General features: G+C 44.7%; 1 protein-coding gene and 1 long non-coding RNA gene across 2 annotated transcripts in view; one reads left to right on the forward strand and one right to left on the reverse strand.

The window, feature by feature from the left end:
* LOC135374056 (atlastin-2-like) overlaps positions 1-3169 on the forward strand; it is a 65373-nt gene extending 62204 nt beyond the window's left edge. Inside the window, exon 11 of the mRNA XM_064607064.1 lies at positions 3036-3169. The gene's annotated coding sequence lies outside the window, so the exon portion shown is untranslated. The remainder of the gene's footprint in view (positions 1-3035) is intronic.
* Positions 3170-7518: 4349 nt separating this feature from the next.
* On the reverse strand, positions 7519-11306 carry LOC135374043 (uncharacterized). Its single transcript, XR_010416731.1, has 3 exons — positions 10998-11306; positions 10854-10939; positions 7519-7582 (listed from the first exon to the last, which is right to left on the reverse strand). It is a non-coding gene; the product is annotated as an uncharacterized LOC135374043 (long non-coding RNA).
* Positions 11307-11669: the final 363 nt, after the last annotated feature.

Raw genomic sequence — 11669 nt, forward strand, 5'->3', positions numbered from 1 at the left:
ACTGAACTCGGAAATTTGCCAAGTAAAGGTCACTTTTTTACCCCACCAATATGAAGAGCGTGCCGAATACACTCAAATTCATGATAATTCACAGTGATATTCACGAGCTATTCCATCGGAAAAAATAGCCGAATATCATGATTTTCGGAGCACCTGACAATAGCGCGCGATGACGTTTTGAGCGCAATCGCTCTCAGTGCGACGAAAGGAGGTTCCGAAGCCAGCCCACAGAGTGATAGTGGAAAAAGTAACAGTTCCTAAAATTGGGAGAGGGAAAGCAAAGTCCCAGCGAAAGTCGGACATGATAAGCCGTGCCTGTTTTATCTCTTTCTGCGATGTCGGGGAGGGCTGGGTTTCCAGCCTCCTTTCGTCGGACTGACAAAGATTGCGCTGAAAAATTCATCGTGCGCTATTCTGTGCGGCCTCCGTAGAGTATGATGTTCGGCTATTTTCTCCGATGGGATAGCTCCTGAATATCCCTGTCAATTATCATTAATTTGACTAAATTAGACACGCTCTTCACATTGGCGTGGTTAGAAAGTTACCTTTACTAGGCAAATTTCCGACTTAAGCTCGCAAAAATTTACATAATTAAACTTACGTTACACGACATTCATATGAGGAGGTGGCAAAAACCCAGTAAGAACAAATGCCATTGACCGCATGACTCTAGTTGTAGTTTTTTTATTATAATTCAATGACACGTTTTCTGGGACACCCTGTATAAGAATGTGCGACAACCTATTAGAAACTACTCCGAGTTCGACAGTCTTCAGTGTATGGGTCCGAGGCCTCGGTTTCAAGTGACGCGCGCACTGGTACAGGGTCCGTCGAATACGGCGAGTCGTTGTGGTTTATGGTGACGGTCAAGTCATTCTCCTTATTAGAATACACGTCTGAATCGGGCTGAAGTCCCGTGGAGTTCTATTCTGATGCGGAGTCGGTTTCCATGACTGCACGTTGAGCGTAACTTGCTTCCTGGCGTCTTCAATGCAATACAACACATAGGAATCACGGCAGACGAATCTCGCGACTGACGTCACGGCGTGGCGCTCCTCGATTCCGATGCCACCGCCTGCTCTCATAGTTTCGGTTTCGCTTTATCGTTTTCGTTGTTTATAAATTATACGCGCACATTTATACGAAACGGAGGCTGTTGTCAGCATCTGGGGGGTGGTCTCTGCTGAAATCAACTTTCACTTAATTTTGGGCACAACCGTTGCGGACCCTCCCTTTAAGCAGAAATCTGAACACGGTTACAGGTATGGTGCTCTGGCCTTAAACATGGATTGCATGACTGAAACAAAGCATTGTTTTTCTTCTTATTGTTTTTCTCTTTTGCTAAGTGCAGACCACTGTTCTTCCATATAAAATATGAACATTATTAGAATTCGAGGACACATGCTTACAAAATTCGCTTCACCTGCTTGCGCATCACATCCGGTAAGGGCGACGCACTTGAATAGCTTCGTTATGATACCATAGAATGCGGCGATTGTACTATAGTGTCTACATCTGGAAGTGTGGATTGGTCCACGCCTGCCCAGTAAACGCTCTGCACCTGAGAAGGCTGCAATATAGCCCCTGCTGTGAATCGGCGATAATACAACAGCTGGCGCATGTCTTACGAGCGGTTCTGTATGTCCTCCGTTGCTAGTTTTTCCTATAGATGGCGCTGATCAGAGCGCGTTTTAAGGACACGTTTTCGATGGTGTTGTGACGAATAACAGGACGCGAAGGAACGAAGATACAAAGGCGGGATGCCGTCTCGGGAGCAGCGGCATAAGATGTAACGGAACCTCCTCCGAGCCACAGCTCTGTGTTGACTGGAGCAAGTGATGGATACGATCAAATGTACAACCCGGGTCGGGGTTCTACTGTTGAGGATTAGAGGTAGAATCCTTCTACAGTCGAGCAGAGAAGCGCAGGTGGGTTTAGTTTAGTTTAGACGAGTGTTGTCAACGAAGTTGCACTACTAGCGGTGTCATGACACAGGCATAGAATACGTGGATTTGCCGATGCGCTCATGCGCTCTCAGGGCCGGTGTTGCGGAAAATGGCTCTACAGTTGTATTATTTTATTGTGGCTACAGGAGACCTGGCTACTGCAGGGGTCTTTGAGATTACAGTAAAGTCCATGTAGCTAGGAACTGTTGGTATTCGTATGAACGTGCTGTCGGTAATTTTCCCCGACAAAGAATTTAACAAACACGCGATCATATTCTGTGGAAGACGTTTCAGCGAATGAAAGCCACGGCTTGGCTCCGTGCAGTTTAGCAGTGCCCGCACCGCTTAGCAGGGCAGACACTTCAGCAGATAATATGATCCTGTTAAATGTTGGCATATTTGTTAGTCTAAGTTCGCTCTTGGTAATTTCCTCCGGCGACTGTACATTTTAGAGAGTTCATTTGCGGTCGCAGGACCACGGAATATTTATTTCCAACAGTTAAGTTTGCCCGACCACTGAGTTCTTGATGACGAAAGAAAATGACCTAGTAAAGATTTTGTTTTTACGTGAGAGAGGAACAGATAACGAATGAAATGAAACACGAATGAGCGTGATGTGTTGTGAGGAACTTACGAAAATTAGTTCTTATTCTGCTATATCGTCAAAAACTACCAGCTACTCCTACGTTGTGTTAATTTGTCATCATTGCTTCGTCGTATTTTCTCCTTATGTCGTCTCTCGCCGTTAGGAGCGACGTGTATGGAACTGGTTCAGTAACTACGAAAGTTGAAAACAGGTGACGCTGGCTGTTTAGACGGTATTACATCGCAGCGCGCCATATACTACAAAGAGGTGTCTCCAGCACAGTTTTCGAAGTAATAATGACCCTTAGTTTAGGATAATTTCGGCCCACTCCTTGAGGAGCGCACTTAATGGCTACGAGCTACAACAAGAATGTATAGAGAGAGATATGTTTAAAAAAGAAGAAATTAAGATGATCACAAACAATAAACACAAATCATTGTGTCCAACAATTCTTGAATACACCTCGTTTGTACGAATTTAAATGTTTTTTGTTCTACTTTCAGGTCCTCCTTGTGAAAACCTGTGGCGTCCATTGACAACTAGGGGCACCTGAAATAGAAGAAATACACATGAGAGCAATACACAGGCAGTAGTGGGATATTGGCGTTGAATACATATTGGTTAGCATGGATGTTAATATCGGTCCCCTTTTGCAACTGCAACCCGACCCGAACGGGTTTAATGTGACGTGCCTACCTTGAACTCGGGCAACGCAGGGATAGCTGCTACGTGCCAAATTATTTTTACCGAAATTTCTGTAACTATGACTCGTTGATTCGCAAGCTTTTCTTGGTATTTATTATAACCGCATGAAAGATTATTAGTAAACTCTGCCCACTACCGGACTGGATACTGCCAAACTCGCCGCGAGAATTTACGTGGAAAACTTGTTTTTTTTTTCTTGTACGTTATTCCTCAGTGGAGTACTGAATGAGTGAGCAGGTGGAATGAAACTCGTGAACCCTCTCTTCTTCAAAAAGTAATCGTTGAAAATGCAGTGAAACACTTTGACTATCTATGAGGCTGTGTCTCCACTGCACGCCTTTTCGCTGATGACTGCCGGGTATTTCACGAAAATCCCCCGGCTGAATAATTCGTGAACAGGTGGCGCTATCGAATAAACGTCTTTTTAGTAAACATGCTTGGGACATCCGCCATGAACTGAGTAGTGAGCGGCTCATTTGAATACGCTCACTAATTAGCTAAGATTCTTACCTTTTAACTTTTACCTGGCACGCTTATGGAACCTCTGTTTTATGCATCGGGACCTTCAGCGAAAAATATTGCAAGAAAAAAACTGCATCGACACTTAGTGATTTTTCCAAGTAATTAATCGCTTTCGGTGAGCGTACATTTCTTGAGCGTACCAGCGCATCAAAGCGCTCTTTGGATCAGGTATGCGGCTGTCAATTTCGTGTTCATCCGCCTGGTTGACACACGCGGTTGACGGAAGATTAGGAACAGCCGCAGGAGACGCTTTGATATTCCTTCTGAAAGCGACTGGTAAACAGCACTGCCGTTCTGCCGTTCCGTAGGTGAGATAGCGCGCTCCTGCCATGCATGATGACGAATGCGACGCTAGCGCTGTGATCTAGTGGGCACGCTCTTAAAAATTAACTACACCACATAGCACGCTCCTAGCAAACCATCATCCCGAACGACAACGTTCTCGACCGATTTGTTGAAGACCGTAGGTGGAGCCTTTCTTTTTGTCCTTACATACGGCATCATCGGTAAAAAAAAAGAAAGAAGAACAAGAAAGAAAGGCGTACGACACCCGTACTTACCAAATCCAAGGAGGGAAACGTTTTGATCCGGAATTATGGTTGGCTAGCATAGCGCGATATGGTGAAGTTCATGTAGTGTAGAAAAGGAGAGGGAACACCAAAGCGTCTCCTGAGGTCTTGCGGCTGTTCCTTAACTTCCGTCACCCCCGTGTGTCAACCAGGCGGATGAACACGAAATTGACAACCGGATAGCTAATCCAAAGGGTGCATTGGTGCACTACTCCGCGCAAGCAATATGTAAACCGAAACCGATTAATTATTCGAAAAAAATCACTAAGTGTCGATGCGTTTTTTTGCTTGGAATATTTTTCGCTGAAGGTGCCGATGAGTAAAGGAGAGCTTCCGTAAGCGCGCGAAGATCTTATTGATCCACGTTCCACATTATTACAAAAAAAAAAAGGAAGAAAGAGAAACAGAAAAAGAACACTGCATCGCCCCTAAGACGAAGAATAGCTGCTACGGGAGTCTTGCGGAGCCCACAGGCAGTCCCGCAGAACTGCCAATGTCAAACCTCCCTCAGAGACCCTAATTGGGATCGCAGTGTTATGTGAACCAACAATTTCCAACCCGCTCCGAGAGTACAAGGGAGCGAAACACTTTGACAACCGGACAAACAATCAACAACCGGATAGCTGATCCAAAGGCCGCATTGGTGCACTGCTCCGCGCAAGAAATACGCAAGTGTCGATGCGGTTTTTTCTTTCAAGATTTTTCGCTGAAGGTCCCGATGCGTAAAACTGAGGTTCCATAAGCGTGCGAAGAAAAAGTTAAAAGTTAAGATGCCTAGCCAATTAGTGAGCGTATTCAAATGAGACGCTCACTACTCACTTCATGGTCGATGTCCCAAGGATGTTTGCCAAAAAGAAATTTATTCGATAGCGCCACCTGTTCACGAATTATTCAGGCGGGGGATATTCGTGAAACACCCGGTATACCGGTAAATGCATGGGCGTCGGAAGGTGGGGGCAGGGAGGGGGGGCTTCTGCTTTTCCACTTTTCGAAAGTCCCTCAAGGCCCGCGTGTGTCGTACGGCACTGGGTGAGAACCCGGAAATCAGCCAACAGCTTACATAATTCAGAGGTGCGGTTATCGCATTACCTACAACTTATCGGGGTTAATTGCAGTCAAATTGCATTTTTACAAGTGCAGAAGGGAAGAAAAAATCTTTGTTATTTGGTGCCTCTGCTGGCAGTGGTATTCCTTTGTCAAAATTTTCATCCAGGCTACCAATACCGACTGCTATGTAAAGTACTGAGACTGATACATATGTAGAAATGGGACTGCAAAAGTTGTCAGAGCAAGATTTTGAAGGCAAATACACATGTGTGATTTGGATGGTGCATCCCCGGGTGACCAGGTACCACAAACAGAATGAGACTAACCGAGGTCCATATCGCAGCATGTTGCTTTCTTCGAAAAACATGTGCCCTTTTCCTGGGAACACTAATTCCACAATCTATTCTGATAAGTATTGTTGCGATTCCATTCCTCCAATCACTACCACGTGCCTTTCGGCGCAAGCTTCCGGTGGGCAAAGACAATGCACTGACCGACCACTGGGCGTCACTCGATCATGATCAGAGTGTCGGGCAACATAAACCCACGAATCATTACCACCATGTGCCTTTCTGCCATTCTATTCAGATTTGCAACGTAGACAGGTCATTCCGGGATAATTTCACTACAGCAATGCCTGCCCTGCAACCCTAGTTCCTTATGTTTTTAAGTCGAACTGAGAGACGCGACACCCAGCGATTTTTGCGTGACGGAGAAAATTGATAGTTTTGTCAACTGAAAACTGGCAACAATTAAAGAAACAGGAATGACATTGTACCAACGAGTCGTTGGCACGATTTTTTAACTTAAGCATCAATAATGACCATTTGCAGAAAAAAATCGTAGGTTGCGTTAGGTTAGGTTAGGGCTCGCTCCCCCCCCCCCCCTCCATCCTGGCCGTGAAGGACTTCCGTTGCCCCCGGGAAAATGTGTCGTATCTCACCTTTCACTATAAATCACCCATGGTGAGTCACCTCGCAACTGCTCTTTGTCTTGCTCTCAAGTCATGCCCTTCCACTGTCGCAGCCTCTATCCTCCAATTACTTTTACATGTTCTCATGACCCGCTCCTCAATTACTGTTTTCACATAATGGTTAATTGGCCTAAATTCTGTGCCTACCATTCTGGCAAAAGGTACCCCCCCCCCCAAATATCCTGGATCCGCCTCAGGTCTTTTCACATATATATCTCAGCGGCGACCTAACTTTCCAACATCTCTCATGATCTAACTTGGAAAAATGCTAGCCACGCAATTAGTAATATCAGGCGATACTCCAAGCTTGCTTCCGCACAACTCAAGAAATTAGCGAATATTTCCTTACACGTCCAAGATTGGCATAATCATTAACTCAACGTCATCAAACCTGCTGAGGCAATGCAAAGCTCAGCACCGACGTCCTGTATTGGTGACTTCCCAAGATTATCTTTCATTGCATCGATCAAGCAACAATTGGAACACGATAATCTTGGCAAATGTTGCGAACAGTGAGGTTTTCCCTTTTTCATAAGTTCATTCATATTGTTCTCGCATATATACATTATACCCTATGCTCGATAATCAGTTCAAGATGCTTATTCAAAATCTGTTCTTCTCCATAATTTTTATTCATTGGAACTTCCTGCAGTCACTTCGCTTCACTTGTGCCATATTTTTCTTACTGCCTGTTAGTGCACCAAATTGCTTTGCCCTATTTGTTGTAAATTTTGTTTGCTGCTTGCCGTAGACTCGTCTAAATTTTCTTGGTACTTACGTGTTTCTCTGGTGTATTTTGTGTTCTTTTTACTGCTAGTTAAGTATTTTAAATACTATATTATGAGTTACTGTATTTTGTGTAAGCACTTTAATGTTGTTGTCTTTAGTTCTCATTAAACGGATTGCAATTCTGAAATGCTGTTGACATTATTTTCTATTATTGTTTAGAGAACACTTTACACGAGGGCTATTCACTCTGACCCCTCCTCCTGCACTTTTTATATTCTATAATTTTATTACAGCAACTTAAATTTGAAGAGAAATAAGTCACTCGAAACTTCCATATTGATACAATTGACCACAAATTATACAGGTGTCGTGCACCGTTCAGTGACGACTGGCGCAGTTGTCATAGGGTACACCTCTGTCACTCATTCCTGTCATCATCACCTGCCAACACTTTCCTGGATGAGCGTCCTGTTGTCTGGTATTCGGCCCACTTGTTGCACCTGCTCTGTAAGAAGAAAATAGTGCCTTAAAGGGAGCTAATAACTCTACTAAGCTAGACCGCCGATTCTGTCGCCCCCAAACGGTTTTAAACGCCGTTTGGAGGCGACACTTAAGGGCGTTTGGGGGCAATAACTTGTTGACTGTGACGCCTTTTTGTATAGCTAACTCTGATATACCCGTATCTTCACCACATATAGCACGCTGCTAGCCAACCATCATCCCCACTGACAACGTCATTGTCCCTGATTTGTTGAAAACTGGAGGCGGAGCCTATTCTATAACACCCATGCGATACATAGTGGTTGGATGATAGGCTCCGCCTCACGTTTACAAATCAGGAGCGAGGACGTTGTCAGTGGGGATGATGGTTGGATAGGACCGTGCTCAAGAGCAGCATTCCGGTCGCCTCCTCTGAAACTCGGCTTGACCTGATAACAGAGAACTACGCAAGAAAGTTATGTTTGCAGGGAAGTGTAGGGAGAGGATGATATATCTCAGGTGAACTATTCCCTTCTCGCGCCCCAACCTGATAACAACAACAATAACACGCCCGGGAACTATCGCGTAAGTCAAATAAGACGTGATGCACAACTGTGAGAACGAGCAGGATACGTATCAGATGTCATGAGCTGACCACATGGAGTTGTCAGCTTCGCGCCTGTGTTTGCCTTCTGAACGGCAAACTGACGAAATGCGAGTTCAAGGGTACAGCTAGGAAAATAGCTGCGGTCCACAGACAATATGCAGGCTTCGTAATTAGATGATGATACCGTCACTATCAAGTTGGTATCAAGCGTTATTACAAGCTATAAATTGCAAGCAAAATTGACAATTTGGCGCGAGTTAGTTCCACTTGGGTGAAGTTCCACACTTGTGTGTGGTCTCCCATATCCCTGCAGTGGTTAGGAATAAAGAAGTTCACCGACACACGAGGCAGTGAAGAAGTAGAGAACACTGAGTGGATTGTGTTTTAGTGTATATACAATACTGTTTGCCCACACTTGTGGGTATAGTCGCTGCTGGATATATCACAGGGCAATTTACAACAACATAAGAACAACAGGTGTTGCAGTTTCTAACTTAAAAGTCCCATGTCAGACTTCGCAGCAGGTTGGAAAATTTGATTGGCTGAAGGGTGGGAAAGGAAAATCAGCAACGAAGCCAAACTAACACGAAAATGAGCTTTTTTCAGGGGGGCTCATTTTGAAACACGTTCGGCGGTGTGTTATCGCTATCTCTGAATGACATTGCACGTCTGCCACACCCCGCCTGGAAAGGAAACGTTTCCGTGACGTAACCCAACGGGTGAAAGTATTTCTGCCAAGGCGACATTCGTCCCTTACAACTACAAATGCAGAGTACATCGGATGCGTCCTACGGGGCTTGTTGCATTTAGTTTATTTTATTGCGTGTTAGCGCCGCCAAGTAACTGCGGCTATGAGCGGCGTACAGACGTCGAGAAATGTCCGTTGTATTCAGTCGTACAGTTATGCGTGGAAAATGTAAGGTCCTCCAGAAACAGCCCGCATAAATAAAATAACGGTAAATATAGCATAATAGCAATAGCACTAAATAGCAATAAATAGCACAAATAGATAAGCCTCAAACAAAACATGATGAAGACTGGCATCGGATTGAGTATAGGCTAGTAGAGACTGGAACAGGGTAGAATATCGCCAGTGGCTATTAGACGCCCCAACGTGTTCTTGCGTAGATTTTGCGGTAACGCAAAACAAGTGCTACCCGCTCTCGAATACATTATTTGTTTCTCGATGAAGATGACGCAATGTCGTGGGCCTCACACACGCGTACCGCATGTGCATTGCAGTCAGCTATTCTGTGGCCCGAAGGCTCTTGACCACTAAACAGAATAAAGCTGCCCCCCTCCCGCCCCCAATAGAACGCTGAATCAAATCAGGTTCTCAGGCATTGTTTTTACCTTTGCCCGATATAGTGCTGCTCCTGTCGATTTTAGGAAGTGCATACACATTCGAGCACTTCTTGTGACTCATGAACCTCGACAAGTAGTTACAGCGAACTGGTCTCCCAGCGCATCTTGATAGACTACATTGTAAGTGATATGATAATTAAGAATTAACATAGTGAAGAGAAGTGGAGAGAATGGCATCATATTAATTATTACAATAAGGTTATGGGCTTGCAGCAGCCTCTCCGGATATCAACCGCGAAAAACTATACGGAACAGAGAGGCGTACAGAAAAAAAAGGAAAAATACAAATGGAGCAGTTATGTACAAGGGTCATTGTCTGAATCTTTTTAATTATTTCTCTTTCTCTGATTTTTTCTTTCTTTTTCACGTTAAAGATGTAAGCAAAATCAACAATACAGTGTGTAAACCGACAATTTCAGTGCTTCTGAGCATTGGGATAACCGTTCGTGAAGAACTATGTACGAAGAACTACAACAGCAGAAACAACAAATTTGCAGTGTCTCATTTTGAAAGGCAGAACATTTGTTTCTGTTGGTGTGTCGAGTGAAATTTTTCAGTGATGAATCGTATATGCGAATGTATAAAACCTATACGGCTCAGCTGTATTGTTTACTATATTTTTTACGCTAAAAGACGTTGCTATAACTGCGGTCATTTCCCGTGATTTCATTACACCGCCACCCCACCCCAGACAGGTTTACGCTCCCCTGAATTTTTCCAACACCCTCTGAACTTCCTGAGGTTGTCTAGTACAGCCTGGCCACCAATGCACTACACATAGATATGTATCCAGAAACATATACGCATTATTGGTCGCTTCACTCGGAATTACGCAGACATGTTATCACGCCCTGTCCCGTATCTTTGCTTCTATGCACATTGGTGATAATGCAGTACAAGTCGCAACGACACTGACAAACAGAAAATTGTCGTCGCTCTTCGGCGTTGATACGAGTTACGCAACGGACCAAAAGTTGATGCCTGCCGTTTGCATTCAGCATGAGAGAGCCGCGACCATATGGCAGGGAAAAAAACTTGCAAAGATAATCGGCACAAAAGTGAACTCGCACGGCAAATCTCCGGCAGTTCGAACATTTCCGCGGCAACAGACGCCTAAAGCGCTGGTACTAACGTCTGAGGAAACACATCGTACAGGAAAATACACATCCTTTGCGAAGCCTTATTAATTTCACTATTCATGGTAATCAACCAATTTTTCCCGAAATGCAGCACGCGTAAAGAAGTACTACATACTTCGCATACACGTCTGTCTGCAAGAAATGATCCGCAGAATCTGAGTTCCGCAGGTGAGACGAAATATTACCATTGGTGCTGCTGTAACAGCAGCAGCGTTCGGGTTGGAGGCAGTCTGGATTAGATTTGCCATTTGATCCACCATGTTGGGCATGACTGAAATTAATTACCTGCTACATCCATGTCACAACATATGGGGAAAAAATCAGCTTACCACACTTCTGTTTGGCTCTGCGAAGCTTCTTTGTCAGGCGGGCATTTGCATGCTCATTGCTCAAGCTCCTCTATTTTCCGGTTGTGCTCTGCACAATGTGTGCAGTGCGCACCCTGAGGCCAAGTGGAAGATCAGAAAGTAGTTAGGCTTGTGGCAGCAGCAAATCAATGAACTAGCAATCAAACATGAGGAACTGATGTTCTGAGGCTGGTTCTACATCAGGACCAATAATGCAGAACCGATGAATGTTTTTTTACTATAGGTAGGTAAGCCTAAATTGGTAGCGCTAAATGACACGCCATTCCACGTTTGCGGATTGATTTAGACCGCAACAAACACTAGGCAGAAACAGGGAGGCTGCAATTACCATACGCCCTTGGAGGCGTATGTGTAATTGGTTGCGGAAACGTCTGGCCTCTCGCGCTTTGGGAAAACAAAGCATATTTCTCTGTACACGCTGGACTTACCCGCAGCAACGACGAAGGCTTCAGATGGCTCCGCATTTTTGCTCCACTGTATGAGGAATGTCTTCCCCTTAGCGATGTCCACGTTTGCCGGGTCATGCAAAATACTTAAACCTAATTCGATGTCTTGCAGGCTGCCGACGAGATAAACGTCCAACATATTCACGCCCGGCCACTTCACCAAAATGTGCATGTTGCACGTAGTTAC

Source organism: Ornithodoros turicata, unplaced genomic scaffold (assembly GCF_037126465.1).
Source record: "Ornithodoros turicata isolate Travis unplaced genomic scaffold, ASM3712646v1 Chromosome41, whole genome shotgun sequence".
In the NCBI taxonomy this organism is placed as follows: Eukaryota; Metazoa; Arthropoda; class Arachnida; order Ixodida; family Argasidae; genus Ornithodoros; species Ornithodoros turicata.